Consider the following 24,998-nt stretch of genomic DNA (forward strand, 5'->3'; position numbering starts at 1 on the left):
ACGCCTTTAATCCCAGCACTTGGGAGGCAGAAGCAGGAGGATTTCAGAGTTCGAGGCCAGCCTGGTCTACAGAGTGAATATCAGTACAGCCAGGGCTACACAGAGAAGCCCTGTTTCAAAAAACCAAAAAAAAAAAATTAATTCAGAGTCTAATATATGTCTATGAGGGTAGCAGGTTTCTCTGAACTTGGGATTCTGCACATTCCACTTGTATAGATCACTAGTGGAAAAGGGGATGTGTGTCTTGTACTGTCTTCCCTGCCTATTTTGGGTGGTGGGCATGGGAGGGACAGTTGCTCAAAAGGGCGGTGCCATAGTGGTAGAATCTGTCTATCTTGTAGGGCGGGCTCCTGTGTGAAGAGGGCTAGAATGATGTAAACCTCTTGCTCAGGAACTGGACCAGCATCTGCCATTTGCAAGGGATGGGTATGGACCAGGATAGAATGACAAGGGGCCAGGAAGGAATTTTCCTACAATGCCGATGGGACTAGGATGGCTGGCTTAAGATTCTTTGAGAGCTCCATCAACTTGAACTGTAAGGTCATTGGGATAGTTGGTAGGAAAGGCTTTAGCTAGTTGGGGGGCTCTCCACCAGATACTGCCAGACCATGATGTTTGGAACCTGGTCAGGGTGCCCAGGACTTACATACACAAGACTTTGAACCAAGTAGATAGTAGGAAGTTGGAAAGTGTGCCCTTCCAGCCATCCCATTTTAAAAGCAGGCCATTCTTTCCAGCAAAAAACTGGCCAGTCTCCCCAACAGTACTGTCAAGTCCAAATTCCCTGCCAGGTGTTTGAAGTCCTTGAAGTGTGACTGGACTAGGTCCAGTGGGGTGCAGCTGGTGGTCTGCTCCATGGGAGTTCTCAAGAAAATATGAAGAAGTATAACACAAAGACAGAAACATGAAAACAAACCTACAGGGGGTCCAGAAAAGAAAGCAAAAGGAAGCTGATGGCAGCCTATCCCCCAAAATGGGCTCTGCCCATCAAAAAAGAAACTAAAAGGAAGCCAATGTCAACCTAGCCCCCAAAATGGGCTCTGCCATACAAGGGGGTCCTGCCAGTCTTCACTAAATCCTGTGTTGGACTGGTGTTCTCTGACTCCAACAGAAAGGAGTCCAGAGATGAGAAGGCAGCCTATCCCTGGAGCAGGCTCTGCCAGCTGGGAAGAACCTGATAGCTTCCATCAGAACCTGTGTCAGAATGGAGCTCTCTGCAACTGCATCTGAAGGGAGCTGGAGAGCATCCTCTCAGCCCCAAGGCCAGGAGGAAGTTACCAGCTTGCCTGCCCTACCTCCATTGGCCTTCAGGTTGTGAAGACAAAAGAAATCACCCCACACAGAATAAGACAAAAGGCTACTCAGAACTTGATAAAGTCAAGATACACCAGCAAACTCAGACACACCCTGACTCCAGCCCATTGCTAGGAGAGTCAATTGCTCTCAACAACAACAACAACCCTCTCTACTATCAAGTCAACGGGGACCCCTTCGTTTCCCTGCCAATGCACTAAATGTAATGGTCTGGAAAATCGCTGAAGGAAGGCCCCAGACTTAGAAGACAAAGACAAAGAATGTTTATTCTGAAAAACACAACAATACTCAAGGACTTAATCGTTCTCTAGAATGATGACCCCACATGAACCAGGAGACTCTCTAGAAAGATTAGGTAATCTAAAATTGCATTGGTGGGCTCTAGGGGGTCAGTGGCCTACATTCCTACATCATGAACTTTGAACCATGTGATGAAATAGGGCTACAGATAGCCCATTCTGAGATAGGACATTTCTCCATTTTTGTGGTTATCCCCAGGCTGTTCTTTGGGATAGAGTTTTATGATCTTGTGCTGGACTTTATGGTCTGCTTCTAGAGCTGGTGTCTGAAGAGCTAGTTTCTAAGACGTATGGTCTGTTCTTGAAGTTGGTATCTTACAGCCTGGTCCTCAAAATGGAAACAATTGGGCTTTTATTACCCTTCCAAAACAACACCCAAGATCTGGACAACCTGCTGTGGCTGCTTATAACACAGACTGTTGCTTTTTTGTCTGAAAATGCACGACCTGAGAGAAAGGTATGGATAATATTTGGTGTCCTCTAATACATATGTCTAGACCCTGAACAATACTCGTCCATAAAGCCTCTGTAAACATTTAAAATGATTTTGGGGATTAAAATTAAATCATTTCAACTTTCTCATTTTTTCTAGTGCTAAGTCTCAAACACTAGGACAAAGGGCTGAGGCGCCTATTTAACAATTCAAAACAAACCTGGCTCTCAGATTCTCCCTGACATTCCTCAGCTCCTACCCATTACAAGGTATGCCTGACTGGCCTATTCTCCCTCTAAACCCAGAGGTTGGTCTGTCCTCTTCCCAGCTGCCCTTCCTATGTGATCCAACCATTTTAGTTACCTTGTCTTTTTCATTTTATTATTTGATATCTTGACTCTTAGGTTTTTTTCTTCGCTATCAAACTAGATTGGAGTATATTAAAATGCTGGAATATTGGGAAACTGCTCTGCGCACAATTGCCCTACGGCAGGGAAGTCACCTTGGGGAGGAGGTTGGTGGGGGGGGAATTGAATGAGAAAGGGCATGTACACAGATAGAGAAGAAAGAAAAGCCACTGGATAAAATGTCTGGGCAAGAAAGTTCAGGATTAGGGGGCAGGCTATGCTAGGTAAGGACTGAGGGATGCTGGGAGAACCTGGAGGCCTGGTCTGGGTCAGTATGTAAAATATGTGCCTTAGTCCCTTGTTGGAATACTAGGCTCTTCCCTCTCACTTCTTCTTTCTCCTTATATGGCTCAGGGTCATATCTACTCAGAACTTTCCCAGATGTCCCTGTGTCTGTCTATGCTCTCCCTTTTATCTATAATAAAATGTCTGCCCCACCAGACATAGGAGCAGCCATACTCTTTCCTTTCCTTTTCATTTGTTATTCACTCACCTGCCAGTGACTGCTTCTTGTTTCAAATCCATGGAATCTTTTTGCTTTAATTGTTGATACTGTTTGATTTGACATAAATGTGGCTATAGGATTTCCTGTTAGCATTCTGTCTAAGCTCCACCCCAACAGCCAGGTATGCTCCTCCCCACAGTTACCTGGCAACAGCCAGGTAGGCCTGAGCCACTATAAAGGGGGCTGCTTGCCCCCTCCTCTCTCTTGTTTTCTTGCTGTCTTGCTTCCCTCTTGCCCTCTACTCCATTCTGACCCTGGTCACTATAGGCTCATGTTCATCCTGTGATGAAAATACATTCAGTCTATCTTCATTGAACCTAATAGTTTGTACGAGCTCCTAAAATGTTCAAGTGTCTAAAGTCTCCCCTGACATTCAAGGCAATATCTTGAAGGCCACATCTTGTAAAATCAGAGAGCAAGTTATATGTTTCCAACATACAATGGCACAGAATACCCCTTCCCATTCCAAGAGAATGGAATGTGTACATAGGCAGAGAAGATTGGACCAAGGCCAGAAATACAGCAGGCCAAACACCAAATCCTAAAGCTTTGTCTCAAACACTTTGGACTTCAGTTTCTAAAGGCTTAGATGGCCCTATTCCTGTAACTTCTCATACATCTCTCAGTTTGGGTGCTTCCTCTCCCTGTATGCATCTCTCCATGGCAGATTTCTCAATGTCATAGGTTTTTCAACACCTTGTAAACACAAAATGCAACTCAAGCTTCATCCTCTCAACTTCAATGCAATGAACTCTCACAGAGTCTTCACAGGGGCTCTGACTCTGCCAAAAGATGGCTGGAATAGTACTAAACTGAAACCATAGAGGAAGAATCCATGACCTTGAATTTTTCATCTTTCAGTTTCCAGAACCAGCACTGTATGGATGATCCTGTCAAGTCTGGCTTCTAAGTTGATAGACCTTGCCTGTCTTGGAACACAGTTGCAGCAGGTTTCATTTCAAGTTCCTTCCTGGGACTAGGAAACACTTTGCCTACACCTTCCTTTAGTTTAAGACATAGTAGGAGGAAGTGTTGCACTTAGGGTACCTTCTAAGCATATACCCACAAGGGCATGTGCTCCATTAAGTTCATAGCCATTTTATTTATAACAGCTAGAAACTGGAAACTATTCAAACGTCCCTCATTGAAATACGGATACCAAAAATGTGGGTCATGTACAAAATGGAATACTCTTCAGCTATTAAAGACAAGAACATCATGAATTTTTCAGGCAAATGGATACAACTAGACACCATCATCCTGAGTGAGGTAACCCAGACACAAGAGTACATGCATGTGTGTACTCACAAGGGAATAATAACCATAAATACAGGAATATCCACACTACACTCCATAGACCCAAAGAAGCTAAACAAGAAGGAAGGCCCAAATGAGCATGGTTGAATCTTACTCGAAAGGGGGAATGAAAAACTCATAGGAGGCAAATTGAAGAGAGGGAACTAGATGGGATAGGGGATAAGTAAAAGAAAGTAGGAGCAGTCAAGATCAGGTGTGGCGAGAGACAAGGGAGGGCCAAAGGACCAGGAAAATGAATTAAAACCTGCAGCTAGTAGGGGTGAGAGGGTATGGGCATCTTTAGGGCATGCCAGAGATCATACATGGGAGGGCGCCAAGGAGTCTTTGGGGGTGATCTTAGCTGAGATGCAATGAAAGAAAGATGAAATTTCAAGACCTGTAGGTCATATAAAGGACTCAGAAATTGCTGGTTGTTTGTGAGCCTAGAGTGTGCCTGGGGCTGAGAAAAAAGAAAAACAAACCTGGATATGCTCTGTAGTTAAAACATTCCTGGGAACATCTTGACCATAAGATGAAGGGGAATGTGAGGACATAACAGGGCTATCCAAACTGAGTCAACAACTCACAGAACTCTGACACCCTGCACGTATATGTAATTTTTCTGCTGTTTGAATAAGCCAATAGTGTGTTGCTATGCTGAATTCCACACCCCTAAGCCCCTTACCCCATAAATACCCCTAGCTTTCGAGCCTTGTGGCCTAGACCTTATATACATGGTTTTTACTTCCAATCTGGGAGGAGAAAATTCTAATTGATATTTGGTAACAGATCATGAAAAGATACTATATACATGTAGCATACACACAAATATATACAAACTCACTTCAAAAAGAAGCCCATTCACTTTATCCAAAGTCTAAGCCTGCATAGATTTTTAAAAAATTATGAATACAGTTGTTTAAAAGAAAAAAATGGTGAATAAAAGTTACAGAATGGATATGAAGAGAGATCTTTTCCAAACTTTTATTTGTGCACATTCAACTTAAAAAGATAACGTTTACAGGTTCTTTGGTGCCCAAATTCAGCATACAAAAATGTAAAAGACTATTCACAAGTCAAACACATTAGCTCCAACTGGAAAAATAATGACATCAATAAAACAACTGTCGGGAAGTGCACACTGCGACAGCTCTGCCTGTTGGACATGGAGATTACTACGAAAATAAATAGAACGTCCTTTTGTAAAAGCAGCAATGTCATGTCTTGTAAACTTCCTTTTTATATTACAGCAAACTTTGAAGTAAAATCCAAAGGGACTGGAGTTTACACTGTAGCTGTGAGTCTGAGTCTGTCCTCGGTCACTATTGGTCCAGTTTTCCTTGTGTTTTGAGTCCAATGTGCAGCAGGTCTCAAATGGTGCTCAGGTGGAGACTAACCAACCAAGTTTGAGTTATAAATTCTCCTTCCTGCTTTCAAACACGAACAGGTAGATCTGTTCACGGCAGTCGCCACAGCCTTTACATTGGGCCCTGTCACTGTGACACTTCCTGTTGAAAATATCTGTAATGTAGCTCTTAGAGACTTTATCGGATAGCACACGGCAGGATGAAGTTCAGGTTCATAGCTGGCATGAGGTCTATTGTTCTTTGTAAATTCTGGCAAACGGATCTCAAAGGGCATGTTACACACTGCCAAAACATTCACCACCTTACAATCTGTGAAGATGACCTGAAAACCTAGTTTCTGCCGACTACGGGCTAAACGTCTGGCACCAAATTTAGCTTCTTCTTCACTTGTTGCTCCATTGCAAATAATTTTTCCTGAGGACCAAACTGTAGCTGTAATTCTAGGTTTTCTAACCTTCATTAATACTTTCCCAACATCACACTTATAAATTACATTTGCTCCCTCCAAAGCAATCTTCCTTAAGTTCAAATAGCATCGTGTTCTAAAAACACAGACTACATTTGTAATTAAAATGTCCAATGCAACATCACTGTCTGCATCCATTGGGGTAGTTTAGAAACTTGGCTTCCCACCACCCAAAATCATATCCGTGGGAAGATGGGGAGGTCGTAAAGGGCATGGCAGCAGCGCTGCTGCTGGTTGCGTGGGACTCGGAGAAGAAGCTGAAGAACAAGGATGAAGATAAAACGGGTCTGCTTCTCCAGTCTCCATGGAACTCCCGCCCAGGCCCGTTGCTAGGAGCCCTCCAAGGCTCGAGCTCAGTTTCTCCCTTTGTTGTTCAGGGTACAGGGCGGCCACCACTTCCTCTGCCACAATCCACAAAATTCTTTATTGTGAATACAGTAATCTTGCGCATGCCCGACTGGCCAGGAAGAACGATGCTGCAACAGGATCCTTCCACACATTTATTGGGAGAGCTTGATTGTAGAGGCGAAGTGACCACAAGCCCAGAAGCCTAGGAGAGGCGTTCTCTTATATAGGCCTAAGAGAGGCGTTCTCTCTCATCTGATTGGTTAACTTGTCTCTCATCTGATTGGTTAACTTGTCTCTCATCTGATTGTTTAACTTTGGTTAATTCTCAAAACCTCATCTTGGCAAAAAAACCTTTACTGCCTATGTATGTGTAGTGGCCAGCAGTAGCCAACTGCCACTCTGCAACTGCCACTCTGCAACTGCCACTCTGTAACTGCCACTCTGCAACGGCTTCCCACATCTCCCCCTTTTTGTTTTAATAAAATGAGGCTGGTCTAGGCCTGTGCAATTATGTCCATCCGCCGTGGCTCCTGTTTTAGGTCGTTCCTCTAATGTCACAGCCTTTCCCATCATAGGGTAACCCTATTGCCACTGGGCCCCGTGTCTTAGGTTGGTCTGTGCATGAGGAAAGTTGCCTGTCTCTGGATACTGCAGTGCTGTGTGACAGTAACTGCTAAATGACTTAGGGTGAACTCTACAAAAGAGGCTAGCCAAAAAATGAATTAGTGGGGAAATCATGATCACCCTATCGCGTGCAATGAGGAAACCTCAGCGATGTGCAAGGGCTGATCAATGATCGTTGAGTCTCTCTCATCCCAGTGCTATGGATCCATAAATCCGTGGGGTGCAAGAGCAGAGAACTCAGATGCCAACTAATTCTTGAGTATAGATAACCAACCTTCAGGGGAGGTGCCGTTTTCAATAGCTAAAAGTGCCTGAGTTATAATCACCTTGTCACATTTTTGTTGGGTTCTGTATTTGCATACCAACCAGAGCATGAACACCGGTCCACAGCATATGGCAGCACCAAACAAAATCACTCCCACCCATTCCTTAAAGTAAGAAACTGCAGAGGTAAGCCAAGAGGTAAATTCTCCAAGGGTCACTGGTTCCACTCTGGTTCCATTAAGGTTCAGGATCTGTATCTGCAGCTTCGTCTGCGACCTTTCCAGCTCCTGCGACCAGTTCCCCTTCAGATAATTTGATAGGTCTGTACTTCTAATAAAAAAATCATTAATATACCTAATGGGAGTAGTGCACACATGAGGAGTGAATGCCACACAACTCATTTGTATGACATCCATCATCTGTTCCATGTTATGTTGTAAAATATCCATTCTCTGATTCACTAACATTAACCCTGAGGCGATATGAGAATCTGCCCTTTGCAGGGTAAGCAATGCCTCAGACTTTTTTTTTTTTTTTTTTTTTTTTTTTTTGCTATCTGACTTATAGTGTCAGCAGTATTAATTTGATCTGCCCAGTTAGAGATAATCTTTTTCTTAAAAAAAAATATACAGGGTGTAAAAGGTTTATCCACATTATGCACAAAGCATAGTGTATAATTTAAATGAAAACTAGTACTCTTATACACCTGTGGCTCTTGAGGAGTTTGTCGTGCATAAGGCACATCCAAAAAACATTCCTTTGCAAAAAACAAAGGCTATGTAGAAGAATTGGAATGTACCGGTAAAGGTACTGGCCATGATCTTACTATGGTCCACAAAGGTATACTTATCCCAGTCTCAATCATCAGGAGCAGGAGCATCTTGGGATTCATCTTGATCTTTCAAGGTCCTTGTCAGTTGCATCGGAACCCAAAGTGGATTTTCTTCACCCTGCGGAAAAACACAAATAGCTCCCCGGGATCTAACTAATATAGGATCTAGGCCATACCATTTATTATCAAGGACATTTTTCCATTTGACCATTTCATTGGGCGATTGAGGCCATTGTTCGTGTCTTTCGGCTGGTGATCTTCCAGCATCATCCAATTTTGAAAAATTAAGAGTAAATATTGTAAGGGATAGAGCCATCTTTGGTGTCATAGCCTCTATCCCTCCTTTTTGTTTTTGCAAATATTGTTTCAAAGTACTATGGGCTTTCTCAATGATGCCTTGGCCCTGTGGATTATAGGGCAACCCAGTAATATGTTTCACTTGCATTTGTTTGCAAAATTGGCTAAATTTAGAAGAAGTATATGCAGGACCATTATCTGTCTTTAGCACTAAGGGCTTGCCCCATGCAGCCCAAGCCTCCAAGCAGTGAGATATGACATGAACTGCTTTTTCCCCTGTCAATGGAGAGGCATGTAGGACACCAGAACTGGTATCAATGGACACATGTACATATTGTAATTTCCCAAAAGCTGGGATATGTGTGACGTCCATTTGCCAAACATCGAGGGGTCGCAATCCGCGAGGATTAACGCCCACGGAAGGCACATTAATAAATTCTACACATCTACCACACTGTAGGACAATATCTTGAGCTTCTGTTCGTGTGAGCTTAAACTTTTGTCATAATGTAGAAGCAGGGACATGATAAAGTTGATGAAAATTCTTTGCACTGTCTATAGAGCTTTGTGATAGGAAAACCATATCTATGGTGGCTTAATCAGCAATTGCATTTCCCTTAACCATAGGTCCAGGTAATGATGTATGTGCTCTAATATGTTGAATATAAAGGGGTGCTCACGCATCAAAATACAATCTTGTATTTTCATCAAAATTTCAAATACTGGACTAGACTGCTTAAAATTTCCGGCAGTCTCTAATGCTAGTACAGCATTAACCACATAAACAGAATCAGAGATAATATTTATGGGCATAATAAATCTTTTAAAGACTTCTAAAACCACCAAACATTCTACTAATTGAGGGGCTCCTGGTGTAAATTGCAACCTTACAGCCTTTTCATTTATCACCTAACTTCAATTCCTGTTTTGGATCCATTGGTATAAATATCAACGGAGTATTAGCCGTTACCTTTGGAAATATCACTGGATGCAATAGCATAAAATGTAATAAAGATTGTTTAGGATAATGATTATCAATTAAACCAGAATAACTGCATCTAAGAATGGCCCATTTATCTATAGTCGCACATAACATTTGCATTTGTGCGGCAGTATAGGGAACAATTATGCTATCAGGCATTTTTCCAAAGTGAGTAATGAACTTTTTATACCTTTATGGGCCATATTTGCCACCATAGTGGGATAATGCTCTATAGTCTTATTAGGGGATATATGTGGATGTATCCATACTAAAGGACCATCTTGTCATAACACAGCAGTTGGCAAATTTATGGTTCTTAATATGCATAGGTACAAAGGTTCTTGCTCATTTATACAATCTAACTGTGCTTTTTGGATAGCTCTTTCCACCTTCCTAAGAACATCAGAAGCCTCAGGTGTTAATTGTCTCAATGAGGTAATATGTGATTCTCCTTCTAAAATTTGAAATAAAGGTTTTAATTCCGAAGTAGGGATCCTTAAATAAGGTCTAATCCAATTTATATCTCCTAATAATTTTTGAAAATCATTTAATGTCTTTAGATGATCTTTTCTTATACTAATCTTTTGTGGGGTGACACACCATAGAGTAATAGTGGCTCCTAAAAAATGACTAACATTAGACTGCTGTACCTTTTCTGGTGCAACAATCAAGCCATTATTTTTTAAAGTTTCATTAAGCAAGCCATAAGCTTGCTGTATACTTTCTTCTTCAGGTCCACAAATCACAATATTGTCCATATAGTGACACATTTTTAAGGAGGGGAAACCATCTCTAACTGGTTGCAAAGCTTTTCCTACGTATAACTGACATATGGTAGGGCTATTTGCCATTCCTTGGGGCAATACCCGCCATTGATACCTTTTATCAGGCTCCATATGATTAATAGAAGGCAGGGTAAATGCAAATCTAGGTTGATCTTTCTTATTCAATGGAATGGAAAAGAAACAATCTTTAATATCTACTACTATAATTCTCCAATCCTTAGGTAGAGCCGAGAGTAGGGGGAGTCCTCTTTGTACAGGACCCATAACTTGCATTTGTGCATTAATGGCTCTTAGGTCATGTAACAATCTCCATTTACCTGACTTCTTCTTTACAACAAAAATAGGGGTATTCCAGGGTGATTGTGTGGGTTCCACATGTCCCAGGTCTAATTGTTCTTGTACTAATTCTTTAGCTGCTTTTAACTTCTCAGAGGGTAAAGGCCACTGAGGCATCCACACCGCATCCTCCGTATGCCATGGAATGGGCAAAGGCTCCTCAGCAGCCCCTAGAAAAAACCCAGCCCTTTCTTATCTGCTTTTTCTGTGGCTTTAACTGGTGAAATTCTACCTTGTAAATTTTTTCCAAGACCTAGTCCAGGTATATATCCCATTCCTTTCATCATTTCCTTGCTTTTCTGAGAGTAATCATTAGTCAGTATAAAGTTCATGGCTGACAACACATCTCTTCCCCATAAGTTTACAGGTAAAGGGAGTACATAAGGTTGAAAAAGCCCTGTCCTTCCTTCTTTATCTTTCCATTGTAAGGATTTTTGCACTTATAGTTGGGGTAGCCTCATATCCTAATCCTTGTAAGCTATGTGATGATTGATTAACAGGCCAAGAAGCAGGCCACCAATTAGTGTTTATAATTCTTTTATCTGCTCCTGTATCCATTATACCTTGAAAGGTTTTTCCTTCTATTTGTAATTGTAAAGTGGGACGATTATCCAAATCTATAGATATGTATGCCACATTAATTCCTGTAGAACCAAGTCCCTTATCTCCTCGGGAATCCTGGCTACTAGGGAATATGTTATGCAAACTAGGAAGAATCAGCAATTGAGCAACGCGATCTCCCGGAGAAATGGTTATGATATCTCGGGGTGCAGAACACATAATCTTAACTTGTCCCTCATAGTCTGGTCTATAACTCCAGGATGTATCATCAATCCTTTCAAAGCAGAAGAGGACCTACCCAACAGTAGGCCCAGTGTATCCTTTGGTAAGAGATCTCTAAAATCTGATGAAATAGGTTGGCACCCCATTTGAGATGTAAGAATTACTTTGGAGGTGGCACAGATGTCCAATCCTGCTGAACCCAGAGTGGCTCTCCTCGGTCTCTGGGTGACCTCATGGACACTGTGGTCTGAAATGCCCCATACATTTGGGGGCCCTGGAGACGGGGGTCCCTCATTCTGTTTTTTGGCTGTTGTACTTTAGACTGAGGTATTGGCCTTCCTTTTATATCTCTGACTGATCTACATTCATTTGCCCAATGTCTTCCTTTCCCACATTTTGGGCAAATACCTGGTACTGTCTTTTCAAACCTACTCTTTCTACCCTTTGTACACTGCTTTTGCATATGACCTGTTTGTCCACAATTATAGCAGGTTATTTCTTTTGTTTGCGCCATCAAAACTGCAGCAGCCAGCCCTGCATTTGAAAAGGGTCCTATTTCTCTATAGGCTTTCATCCATGCTTGTAGTCCTTTCGCTTTCCATGGCGTGATAGCATTTCTGCATTGTTTGGTACATTGCTCGTAAACTAATTGTTCAATTAATGGCATTGCGGCCTCAGAATCACTAAATATGCGTCCTGCCGCTTCCATCATGCGAGCCACAAATTCAGAGAACGGCTCATTATTTCCCTGAATAATTTTTGTCAAGTTACCAGATACCTCTCCTCGATTAGGTAATGCTTTCCAGGCTTTCACTGCTGTCTGATGATTTGATCATAGACCTGCACTGGGTATGCTAATTGATTGTTTGTCCATATACCCTGACCTGTAAGCATTTCAAAGCTCCATGCTGGTTGCCCTGCAGTAGCATTAGCACGGGCCTGACTCAAACACAGATCATGCCATATAGACTTCCAATCTAGATACTGTCCCATCATAAGACATGCCTTTACCACACTCATCCAATCAAAAGGAGTCATGGCATTGTGAGCCAGTCTATCAATTTGGGACTGAGTAAATGAGGCATTAACTCCATAGGTCCTAACTGACTCTGCTAACTCTTTCACCTGTTTATGCGATATTGGCTCATAATATAGCTGTTGAGCATAATCCTGAAAAACAGGAAAAGCCTGACATATTTTTCGCAGCCCTCTAGGAGTGCAAAAAGAGTGACCATTGCCAATTGCTTTCTTATCTGCATAAGGTGGAGTAGGTGGGGGAGCACTGAAACTCCTCCCTATTGGACCAGATCTTTCTGCCTCATACTCAGCAGAAGCCTCCTTCAAATCTTCCTCCTCTCCTGCTGATAATTCTGAATCCTCTGAGCTGGACAATTCTAACAACTCAGAGTCCTCGAGAGGAGGGTAAATTGACTTAATTTTCTGCTTTTTATTTTTTATACTATCTTTTGTATCTTTACATTCTGGGCGTTGACAATTAAGGCTATGGCATAAGATCAAGGCAAGAAAGATAGCAAGCAGCACAACCCCAGCGACAATTATCGGATCTATTTCGTAGGAGAGCATGCCTCTCAGAGACTCACATTAATTTCTTTATACTTACCGGTACCACCGTTCCCCAGCTGAAGAGTTCTGAATCCACGCCAGATCCTTCTCAGCAGTCTGTTTTACGGGAACACTTTATTAACCGCTCCTTCCCCGTGATGCAGTTCTGAATCCTCCCTGTAGCAGGGGGTCTTTGCTCATGCCTGAAGATGTTTCTTTTCCCGGGTTTTTGGCACCACTTCTTGCGCACGCCCGACTGGCCAGGAAGAACAAAGCTGCAACAGGATACTTCCACACACGTTTATTGGGAGAGCTTGATTGCAGAGGTGAAGTGACCCCAAGCCCAGAGGCCTAGGAGAGGCGTTCTCTCTCATCTGATTGGTTAACTTGTCTCTCATCTGATTGGTTAACTTGTCTCTCATCTGATTGGTTAACTTGTCTCTCATCTGATTGGTTAACTTTGGTTAATTCTCAAAACCTCATCTTGGCAAAAAAACCTTTACTGCCTATGTATGTGTGGTGGCCAGCAGTAGCCAACTGCCACTCTGCAACTGCCACTCTGCAACTGCCACTCTGCAACTGCCACTCTGTAACTGCCACTCTGCAATGGCTTCCCACATAGTAACAAGGACTCTCACCACTCAACTTCACATCTAGTCCAAATCAAGGAATTGAGTCTAGGGTCCTGTGTATTTATTGTAGTTACTGCAGGATTGGGGAATTTCCAGGCAAGTCAGCTACTTAATATTTTAAAAACTGTATGTCTGGCATATCTACAGGAACCAAACAAGGAGGTAAAAACCATCTGACAACATTGATAGGTAAGCTAATTTTTTTTTCCGAAGGATGTCTTAGTTAACTATATGTAGCTTGCCCCTGATGTTGTACTAGACTGACTGTTGGTAAGTGTGGGTTGTCATAGGATGTTTGCTCAAGTGGACTTTGTGCACTCTCAGAAATGGAGTTGGTTGAGCTTTACAAACTCATCCTTGTGTCTGAGCCTTTTATTATTGAGAGATACTCCTGTTCAACCACAGGTCATGCCTGCAAATAGACTAGGTACTCTGTCCAAAGACCTTCCCCACTACCTGTTACTGTAGATACTAATATCAGGTGCCCTTACCACTGGAACAGAATATCAGTGGAGGTTTCCTCTCCCCCTGTGCATGTCTCCTATGGATACCACACACAATCCTTCCTTTCCTGCCTCATCCCTGTGACATAGCCCCGACTTGGGCAGACACTCCCTGTTCAACCACATGCCATACCTGCCAGGAGACAAGGTAGGCTTTCCATAGATCTAACACACTGTTTGTTATTCCAGATGCAATTTTCACAGTTTCCCCTAGCATTGTACTAAACACCAGAGGCAGCCTAATCTCTCTCCTGACTATGTCTCCTTGTGGATTGTGAAGATCATCACTTCCTGCCCGCCTCTTCTCCCAACTTCCAACATTAGCAAGCATTCTCTCTTGGACAGTCAAAGAGGCAACACTTCAATTCTATTCCATTGGTCTACCTATCTGTTGCTGTACCAGTACCATGCAGTTTTTATCACAATTGCTCTGTAGTAAAGCTTTAGGTCAGGCATGGTGATTCCATCAGAGGTTCTTTTATCATTGAGAAGAGTTTTTGCTATCTTAGGTTTTTTGTTATTACAGATGAATTTGCAGATTGCCCTTTCTAATTCATTGAAGAATTTAGTTGGAATTTTGATGGGGATTGCATTGAATCTGTAGATTGCTTTTGGCAAGATAGCCATTTTTACTATATTGATACTGCCCATCCATGAGCATGGGAGAGCTTTCCATCTTCTGAGATCTTCTTTAATTTCTTTCTTCAGAGACTTGAAGTTCTTATCAAACAGATCTTTCACTTCCTTAGTTAGAGTCACACCAAGGTATTTTATATTATTTGTGACTATTGAGAAGGGTGATGTTTACCTAATTTCTCTCTCAGCCTGTTTATCCTTTGTGCAGAGAAAGACCATTGACTTGTTTGAGTTAATTTTATATCCAGCTACTTCAATGAAGCTGTTTATCAGGTTTTGGGGTTCTTTGGTGGAATTTTTAGGGTCACTTCTATATACTATCATATCATCTGCAAAAAATGATATTTTTACTTCTTCTTTTCCAATTTGTATCCCCTTGATCTCCTTTTGTTGTCTAATTGCTCTGGTTAGGTGTCGCTACTATCTCCAACCAGCAGAAAAGAGCGACAACACAGAGTTCTTCTCAAAGCAGTTTATTCAGGAACCTTTCAACATGCATGCAGGAATCTCTCTCCAGGAAAAGTCTCTAGGAATCTCTCCACAGGAATCTCTCTCACCCCCAATTGCAATCCCTTATATAACGCGCCAACCATGCCCCATCAGCCCAGTCCACAAAACAGCAGTCCATTGGCCAGAATCATCACTTGTCATATGGTCAGATCTTGTATCATGGTGCACCTGCGCAGTTCTCACGATGGTCTTGGTTTATTTTCAGGTGTATGAGGAAGTCAGGTGCAAGTCATAAGACTTGGCTGCAGTCCCGGACGTCATCTTGGGACTGCTGCCACACCTGCTCATCACAGCTAGGACTTCAAGTACTATGTTGAATAGGGAGGGAGAGAGTGGGCAGCCTTGTCTAGTCCCTGATTTTAGTGGGATTGCTTCCAGCTTCTCACCAATTACTTTGATGTTGGCTACTGGTTTGCTGTAGATTGCTTTTATCATGGGCTTCGAATTCCTGATCTTTCCAAGACTTTTTATCATGAATGGGTGTTGCAATTTGTCAAATGCTTTCTCCACATCTAACAAGATGATCATGTGGTTTTTGTCTTTGAGTTTGTTTATATAGTGGATTACGTTGATGGATTTCCGTATATTAAACCATCCCTGCATCCCTGGAATGAAACCTACGTGGTCAGGATGGATGATTGTTTTGATGTATTCTTGGATTTGGTTAGCGATAATTTTATTGAGAATTTTTGTATCGATATTCAGAAGGGAAATTGGTCTGAAGTTCTCTATCTTTGTTGGGTCTTTCTATGGTTTAGGTATCAGAGTAATTGTGGCTTCATAGAATGAGTTGGGTAGAGTGCCTTCTGCTTCTATTTTGTGGAATAGTTTGTGAAGGACTGGAATTAGATCTTTTTTTGAAGGTCTGATAGAACTCTGCACTAAACCCATCTGGTCCTGGGCCTTTTTTGGTTGGGAGACTATTAATGACTACTTCTATTTCTTTAGGGGATATAGGTCTGTTTAGATCATTAACCTGATCCTGATTTAACTTTGTTACCTGGTATCTGTCTAGAAATTTTTCCATTTCATCCAGGTTTTCCAGTTTTGTTGAGTATAGCCTTTTGTCACATTTTTTTTTTTTTTTGAGACAGGGTTTCTCTGTGTAGCCTTGGCTGTCCTGGAACTCTCTTTGTAGACCAGGCTGGCCTTGAACTCATAAATCCGCCTGCCTCTGCCTCCCAAGTGCTGGGATTTAAGGTGTGTGCCACCACGCCCGGCCGAGTATAGCCTTTTGTAGAAGGATCTGATGGTGTTTTGGATTTCTTCAAGATCTGTTGTTATGTCTCCCTTTTAATTTCTGATTTTGTTAATTAGGATGCTGTCCGTTTGCCCTCTTGTGAGTCTGGCTCAGGGTTTATCTATCTTGTTGATTTTCTCAAAGAACCAGCTCCTCTTTTGGTTGATTCTTTGAATAGTTCTTCTTGTTTCCACTTGGTTGATTTTGCCCCTGAGTTTGATTATTTCCTGCCGTCTACTCCTCTTGGGTGAATTTGCTTCCTTTTTTTCTAGAGCTTTTAGGTGTGTTGTCAAGCTGCTATTGTGTGCTCTCTCTGGTTTCTTTTTGGAGGCAGTTAGAGCTATGAGTTTTCCTCTTAGAAATGCTTTCATTGTGTCCCATAAGTTTGGGTATGTTGTGGCTTCATTTTCATTAAACTCTAAAAGTCTTTAATTTCTTTCTTTATTCCTTCCTTGACCAAGGTATCATTGAGAAGAGTGTTGTACAGTTTCTATGTGAATGTTGGCTTTCTATTATTTATGTTGTTATTGAAAATCAGCCTTAGTCCATGGTGATCTGATAGGATGCATGGGACAATTTCAATATTTTTGTATCTGTTGAGGCCTGTCTTGTGACCAATTATATGATCAATTTTGGAGAAGGTAACATGAGGTGCTGAGAAGAAGGTATATCCTTTTGTTTTAGAATAAAATGTTCTGTAGATATCTGTTAAATCCATTTGTTTAATAACTTCTGTTAGTTTCACTGTGTCCCTGTTTAGTTTCTGTTTCCACGATCTGTCCATTGATGAAAGTGGTGTGTTGAAGTCTCCCACTATTATTGTGTGAGGTGCAATGTGTGCTTTGAGCTTTACTAAAGTTTCTTTAATGAATGTGGCTGCCCTTGCATTTGGAGCATAGATATTCAGAATTTAGAGCTCCTCTTGGAAGATTTCACCTTTGATGTGTATGAAGTGTCCCTCCTTGTCTTTTTTGATAACTTTGGGTTGGAAGTTAGATATTAGAATGGCTACTCCAGCTTGTTTCTTCACACCATTTGCTTGGAAAATTGCTTTCCAGCCTTTCATTCTGAGGCAGTGTCTGTCTTTTTCCCTGAGATGGGTTTCCATATGCAGCAAAATGTTGGGTCCTGTTTGTGTAGCCAGTCTGTTAGTCTATGTCTTTTTATTGGGGAATTGAGTCCATTGATATTAAGAGATATTAAGGAAAAGTAATTGTTGCGTCCTATTAATTTTGTTGTTAGATTTGGCATTCTGTTCTTTGGCTGTCTTCTTTCAGGTTTGTTAAAGGATTACTTTCTTGATTTTTCTAGGGCATGATTTCCGTCCTTGTATTTTTTTTTTCTTATTATTATCCTTTGAAGAGCTGGATTCGTGGAAAGATAATGCATGAATTTGGTTTTTTCGTGGAATACTTTGGTTTCTCCATCTATGGTAATTTAGAGTTTGGCTGGGTATATTAGCCTGGGCTGGCATTTGTGTTCTCTTAGTGTCTGTATAACATCTGTTCAGGATCTTCTGGCTTTCATAATCTCTGGTGAAAAGTCTGGTGTAATTCTGATAGGCCTGCCTTTATATGTTTCTTGACATTTTTCCCTTACTGCTTTTAATAATCTATCTTTATTTAGTGTACTTGTTGTTCTGATTATTATGTGTCAGGAGGAATTTCTTTTCTGGTCCAGTCTATTTGGAGTTCTGTAGGCTTCTTGTATGTTCATGGGCATCTCTTTCTTTAGGTATGGGACGTTTTCTTCTATAAATTTGTTGAAGATATTTGCTGGTCCTTTAAGTTAAAAATCTTCATTCTCATCCACTCCTATTATCCGTAGGTTTGGTCTTCTCATTGTGTCCTGGATTTCCTGGATGTTTTGAGTTAGGATCTTTTTGCATTTTGCATTTTCTTTGATTGTTGTGCCGATGTTCTCTATGGAATCTACTGCACCTGAGATTCTCTCTTCCATCTTTTGTATTCTGTTGCTGATGCTCATATCTATGGTTCCAGATTTCTTTCCTAAGGTTCCTATCTCCAGCGTTGCCTCACTTTGGGTTTTCTTTATTGTGTCTACTTCCCTTTTAAGGTCTAGTATTATTTTGTTCATTTCCATCACCTGTTTGGATGTGTTTTCCTGTTTTTCTTTAAGGACTTGTAACTCTTTAGCAGTGTTCTCCTGTAATTCTTTAAGTGAGTTATTAAATTCCTTTTTGATGTCCTCTACCATCATCATGAGACATGCTTTTAAATCTGGGTCTAGCTTTTTGGGTGTGTTTGGTTGCCCAGGACTGCCTGAGCTGGGAGTGCTGCGTTCAGATGATGGTGAGTGGTCTTGGTTTCTGTTAGTAAGATTCTTACATTTGCCTTTTGCCATCTGGTAATCTCTGGAGTTAGTTGTTGTAGTTGTCTCTGGTTAGAGCTTGTTCCTCAGGTGATTATGTTAGCCTCTATCAGCAGACTTAGAAGACTAGCTCTCTCCTGAGTTTCAGTGGTCAGAGCACTCTCTGCAGGCAAGCTCTCCTCTTGCAGGGAAGGTGAACAGATATCTGGCGTTCGGTCCTGCCTCCTGGCAGAAAATGATAGCCCGAAACAGGGCCTGTCCCAGAAGCTGTTAGCTTCTGTAGTCCACACTCTCACCTTCACTGACTAGTATCAGAGGGATCCGGGAACCAAGATAGCTCCCGCAGGTGCTCTGGCAAAGCCCTCCCGGGCAGAGCAGAAACCTCTCCTCTGGCAGGGAAGATGCCCGGATGTCTGGAGCCTGAAACAGAGTCTGCCTCAGAAGCTGTCCTCTAGAGACCTTGGGGGTGTCTGACGACTCCACGACCAAGGTAACCAGGTACTGGCGCCGACCGGTAGGGACTTGTGACCCTGGTCAGGTCGGGTTTTCTGCTTCCCTAATGCTGTCTCAGGTCCCATGTGATTGGATTAGACCAGAAGTTGTGTTCCACTCACCATTGGTCCTAAGATCACGTGGAGAGTCCTCTAGGGACCTTGGGGGTGTCTGCTGACTCCGCACCCAAGGTGATCTGGTGCTGGTGCTGACCTGAAGGGGGTAAATTTTTAAGTTTAATTTCATTAGAAACAAAATGAACTAGGGCCAAGTTAACAAGTTTAATTTACTTGTAATCCATTTGCTATGAAGTACATGATGTGAATAACAAACCATGATCCCATGTGTACAGAGTCTATACATAAGTAATGGAGATGCAAATTTAATAAGCCAGGAGCTTATGTTTATTGCTTGTTGGGATTCTATTTCCATAATTCTCACTGTCAAATGAAAATTTCACATAGAGACCTTTAGTAAACATATTGTTAGTTTGAGTGAACAAAACCAATCAGTTTAGAGCAGAAGAGTGCTGAAAGGCATTTTATCTCAGAGGAAAAGCAGCCTGGACTCACCAGGCAGAAACAGCTAAGAGTGAGACCAGGCACAAGATAACATAAATGTGCTTTGTTGGCAGCAGTCTATCTAGTACTTGGCAACTTATCCTTGTCTGTTGGGATCTGTGAATATCAAAGTCTTTGTTTCCTTTGTTAGTATGCCAGTTTTGGAGGCATATGGCTGGGAAAACTTTTAGGTTCTTTTGAGGAGCCATTAAGTCTGTAAGGTAGAAGCTACCAGAATCAGAAAAAAACAAAACATTAAGATGCAAAATGGATACCTTGTAAGTCTGATATTTCTTCTTTGTGTAATAGGGATACTATTGACTCGGTGGGACCATCAAGAATAATGGTGGCTACCATTTGATCTTGTGCCATGTGGTTATATTACCTAAAGACCTGGGAAAATTAAATGGCCTATGTTTTATGATATCATTATCAAAAAAAGACACCAAGTCCCATGATTGCTTACATTTTATGAGGATTCCCTAGGTGAAATTTAGAACAATCTAAGAAGTAGTGTGTTTCAGTTGTATGAGAACTGGGCCCCAGAGTAAGGTAAACCTATTTCCCATCAGGGAATTCCGGGTTCTTGCATAGCCCCCTTATGACTTTCCTTGGGGCAGGAAGGAAGATGCTGATACTATGAAAAAGAGGACTGGGAAGGCAGATGCGAGAAGAGACAGGAGGTGATTTCACATAGCACAGCAAAATCTTTGTGCTAACCCTGAGCCAAACCCTAAACCTGTAACCCTAACCACTCTATCCATAATCTAAACAATCCTTATCTTAATCCTAGCCCTATAATCCCCTAACTCTAACCCTGCATCCTTTTGATTGTTTGGGTTTCCACCCCCCCACCCCCCGCGAGTTTTCTTAATTATACCTTTTGAAGTGAGAAACCCTTTCTATATCTTGGTCTTTTCAGAGTTTAAGATCCATCTTTAATCCAGGCTACACATTCTCACTGAAACCTACATATAAAGGACATTGAGGGCTGGAGAGATGGCTCAGTGGTTAAGAGCACCGACTGTTCTTCTGAAGGTCCTAAGTTGGAATCCCAGCACCCACATGTTGGCTCCCAACCAACCTTAATGAGATCTGACACCCTATTCTGGTGCATCTGAAGACAGCTACAGTGTACTTAAATATAATAATAAATAAATCTTTTTTTTTAAAGGACATTAAACAGGTAAGTTCTTCCAAATTATCTACTTCTTTCCCTATATATTTTAGCAAGGTGTTTTGTTTGTTCATTCATTCGCTTTGTTTTGTTATTAAACTGGCATTAGTAAGTACGTATTTCTTTAGTATTCTGGTAAGTACTCAAGATCCGCTGAGATATCAAGCAATGTGAACTCAACAAATCCTTGATTTTTCTTGTTTCCCTGGGCAATGAATGTGCTCAGCCATTATTGGACTAGGAGGACCACTGTCTGTGAGACATTCTATTAATCCCCTTTCTACATACATAGAGAAATCATCCTATGAGATGAGGTACATTTATCTGTACTAATACAACTGTGGTTTGTCTCCACCTTGCCACTGAAGAAGATGTGCTGGCTAATAATAGTGCTCTACACTGTTTGTCATCTCTTTCCTGGTTTTCTCACAAGGTTGTTTCATACCTTTTTGGTGAAAAGGACCTGCAGTTTCCCTGAACCCAGCATCAAGCCACAAAACAAAACCCTTGTTTCCTAAGAGCCTATTTAATGTTAGTATCCTGGGCATCCTTCCGTTGGTGGGCCAGATTGATACCTCCACTCTCAGTTCAGTAAAAGGCTATCCACTTTGATTTCAGGAAGAAGGAAGAAGGGGAAGTGCTGTGAGGAAAGCTCAAGCAAGCTATGAAGTAGGTCATGGTGAGTGCAGGACCACTGCCACAAAGGGAAGGAGCGGGCAGCTGAACAGCCTGAGCTGAAATGCTGTGTCTTCTCCCAAGGCTTGGAGGATAGGCACAAATGCTTCTGGAGTGCAAGTCAGACCAGAGATCTGGAAAAGGTCTGACTCAGGACTGGAAGCTCTATTTAACCTTGAGGAGGGGGAAAGACTCACTGGCCAATCAAGGACCCCAGGCGGACCTGCCAGTCAGACAATGAGGAGGGTTCTTCCGGGTGGCTTGCTGCACGTTTGTTTAGGAGTGCAGGCGTGAATAGTCCTTTCTGTCCTGCTTTGAGTACTGCTGTTGGGTGCTGTGGGGGACCTTAAGCGAGCTCCGAAGTTGAGACATGGTGAGTGCGAGATCACCGCCCACAAAGGGGAGGAGCAGGCCGATGAACAGCCTGAGCTGCAATGATGGGTCCTCCTCCAGGGCTGCAGATGGATGAGGATCTAGGAGGACCTGCACAAATGCTACCCGAACGCAAACCACTCCGGAGATCTGTAAAAGGACTGGCCGGACAGGAAGCACACTTTAAACTAGAGGCGGGGTAAGACTCGCTGGCCAATCAAGGCTTCCGGCCGGAACTGCCAGTCAGACAATGAGGCGGGTTCTTCCGGAAGCCTTGCTAGAAGTTTGTTTTTGCTTTGCAGTCTTGAATGTTTCTCTGTGTCCTGCTTTGAGCACTGCTGTTGGGTGCTGTGAGGGGACCTCAAGTAAGCTCCGGTTTTGAAACATGTTGAGCGCTGGGTCACTACCTATAATGGATACGTGCAGTTGGCTGAACCGTGCGACCTGGCATGGTGGGTCCTCCATGTGGTTGGATGGAAAGCATCAGTCAGATGTTGCCACCTGTATTGTCCCTTTTGCTCCTCACTTGCTAGATCAGGCGGTGACGTATGAATAACCTCACTATCGGGGACGAATCTGCTCAAAACATTAGGACTAGGGCCTTGTTTGTTGAAATATCACCGGAAGGATGCCAAACTTGGAGAGCCCTAGTTTCTCTTGAATCTTCTATAAGTTTTGCCCCTAGCATTTAGTATAAGATCCATTTGTAGTTAATTTTGTGGAGCTGTTAAAAGGCATCTCATGTGTGGGGTAGCACTCTCATATTAAGCTGAGATGTAGAAGAGTAGAATTGATGACGTAAAGGGTTTTTACCAAGCTTAGGAAATAGTGAGAGTAAGTAGCATTTAGCTGATGGAGGATTGTGTCAAAAACACCCCACAGGTTAGTATGCTAAGCAGGCCGGTTAGAGACTAGGATGCTAGGATTCACATGTGTGCTCATCAGGTTTGTCTACACAGCTGGCTCCAAACTATAACAAAGAACACAACTGTGATGTACAACCAGCCACTTGGCACATGCTCAAAGCAAAAAGCAGGTCTGTAACAAGCTGCTCAATCCATCATTAACAGAGTCACAACCAACATTAATGCCTGGTGTGCCTAAAGCTCCCATTTTCTAATTGGGAAAAGCATAGTTCTGCCACATGGGAAAGACTACACTGGTTGACATCCATTTGAAAAGGAAAAACACCTATGTGCTTGCAGACAGGAGCCGAGCATGGCTGTCCTCTGAGAGGCTCTACCAGCAACTGAGACAGATGCAGATACTTAGAGCCAACCAATGGACTCCAGGCAGGGACCCCTATGGAAGAATTAGGGGAAGGATTGAAGGAGCTGTAGGGTATACCAGTCCCTTAAGAAGACCAATAGTATCATGTAACCTAGACCCCTGTGAGGTCACAGAGACCAAGCCTTCAACCAAAGAGAATACATGGGGGGCTGGTGAGATGGCTCAGTGGTTAAGAGCGGGACTGCTCTTACAAAGGTCCTTTGTTCAAATCCCAGCAACCACATGGTGGCTCACAACCATCCATAATGAAATCTGATACTCTCTCCTGGAGTATCTGAAGACAGCTACAGTGTACTTACATATAATAAATAAATATTTTTTCAAAAAAGAGGGAATACATGGGCTGGTCCATGGTCCCAGGAACATATGTAGCAGAGGACTGCATTATCTGTACTGAGTTAGGAGACTCTACACCTAATCTTGTAGACTTGATGCCCCCGGGAAGAAGAATGAGGAAGGTGAGGAGAGAGGAGTGGAGATGGGGTGATGGAGCAAGGTCTCAAAGGGAAGGGGGAGGAGGGTAAAGAACCTTGGGAGGAGGAACCAGATCATGGGCAACAGTTAGAATGTAAATAACTAAACAGAGAGAGAGAGGGGGGGGAGAGAGAGAGAGAGAGAGAGAGAGAGAGAGAGAGAGAGAGAGAGAGAGAGAGAGAGAGAGAGAAGAAAGAAACACTGTTGTATGGAGGGCTAGCCTTATCAAGCAAGTCTTCTTTCCATGAGGCCCTCATGTATGGAGACTGACATAGCTCCTTCTCAAACCCAGGCACGTACTTGGCAGAGCCAATAACAGCCTGGGGCCCAGGTCTTTAGAGCTCTTCCTATGGCTACAATGTATTGAGAATAAAATAGAGCTCCCTTTCTAAAGCCTGGAATGTCCTTGGGACATCTGGTAATGTTCTGGGATGAGGGCCTTCATGACAATTTATATCCTCAGAACTCAACTCTTTCTGCTGTATTGGGCTATGTTTATCAGTCCTAAGGTCACTGTAGACTTGGTCAGTAATGTTCTTGATATAAGGTGTATTCTCCTTGTGCAGCATAGTTTATGAGACTCCTCCCAAGTTTGTCCTATTTTGTGATAGTTACTGGTGGCTTCTTAGAGGTCTCCCATTTATTTCCATTTTCCTTCTGTAGGTAGAATACAAGCTGCTATTCTTAAGAGCTTTACTTAGCACAAGACATGGCTTCTGCAAGACCTCCGCACCACAACTTTTATACATTCTTTTTCTTTTTAAAGACTATGTGTAAGCCAGGCGTGGTGGTGCACGCCTTTTAATCCCAGCATTTGGGAAGCAGAGGCAGTCAGATTTCTGCGTTTGAGGCCAGCCTGGTCTACAAAGTGTGTTCCAGGACAGCCAGGGCTATACAGAGAAACCCTGTCTCAAAAAACAAAAACAACAACAACAAAACAAACAAACAAACAAGCAAAAGACTATGTGTATACACACACACGCACACACACCATTGCCCTCATCAGACACACCAGAAGAGGGCATCAGATCCCATTACAGATGACTGTGAGCCACTATATGGTTGCTGGACATGGAACTCTGCACCTCTGGAAGAGCAGTCGGCACTCTTAACCACATAGCCATCTCTCTAGCCCACTTTGATACATTCTACCTTCTACTTTTTGGCTTTTTCATCCTCTGGGACCTTGGTCTTAGGGCCCTGTC

The 24,998-nt window shown here is 42.5% G+C and overlaps 1 protein-coding gene and 1 pseudogene across 1 annotated transcript in view; one reads left to right on the top strand and one right to left on the bottom strand.

Moving 5' to 3' along the window:
- LOC115029036 (uncharacterized) overlaps nt 1-24,998 on the top strand; it is a 159,318-nt gene that overhangs the window by 56,430 nt on the left and 77,890 nt on the right. The gene's annotated exons all lie outside the window — the stretch shown is intronic.
- On the bottom strand, nt 5,272-6,255 carry LOC110287829 (TATA box-binding protein-like 1 pseudogene; annotated as a pseudogene).

Source organism: Mus caroli, unplaced genomic scaffold (genome assembly GCF_978045245.1).
Source record: "Mus caroli unplaced genomic scaffold, Mus_caroli_1 scaffold_15, whole genome shotgun sequence".
NCBI classification, from domain to species: Eukaryota; Metazoa; Chordata; class Mammalia; order Rodentia; family Muridae; genus Mus; species Mus caroli.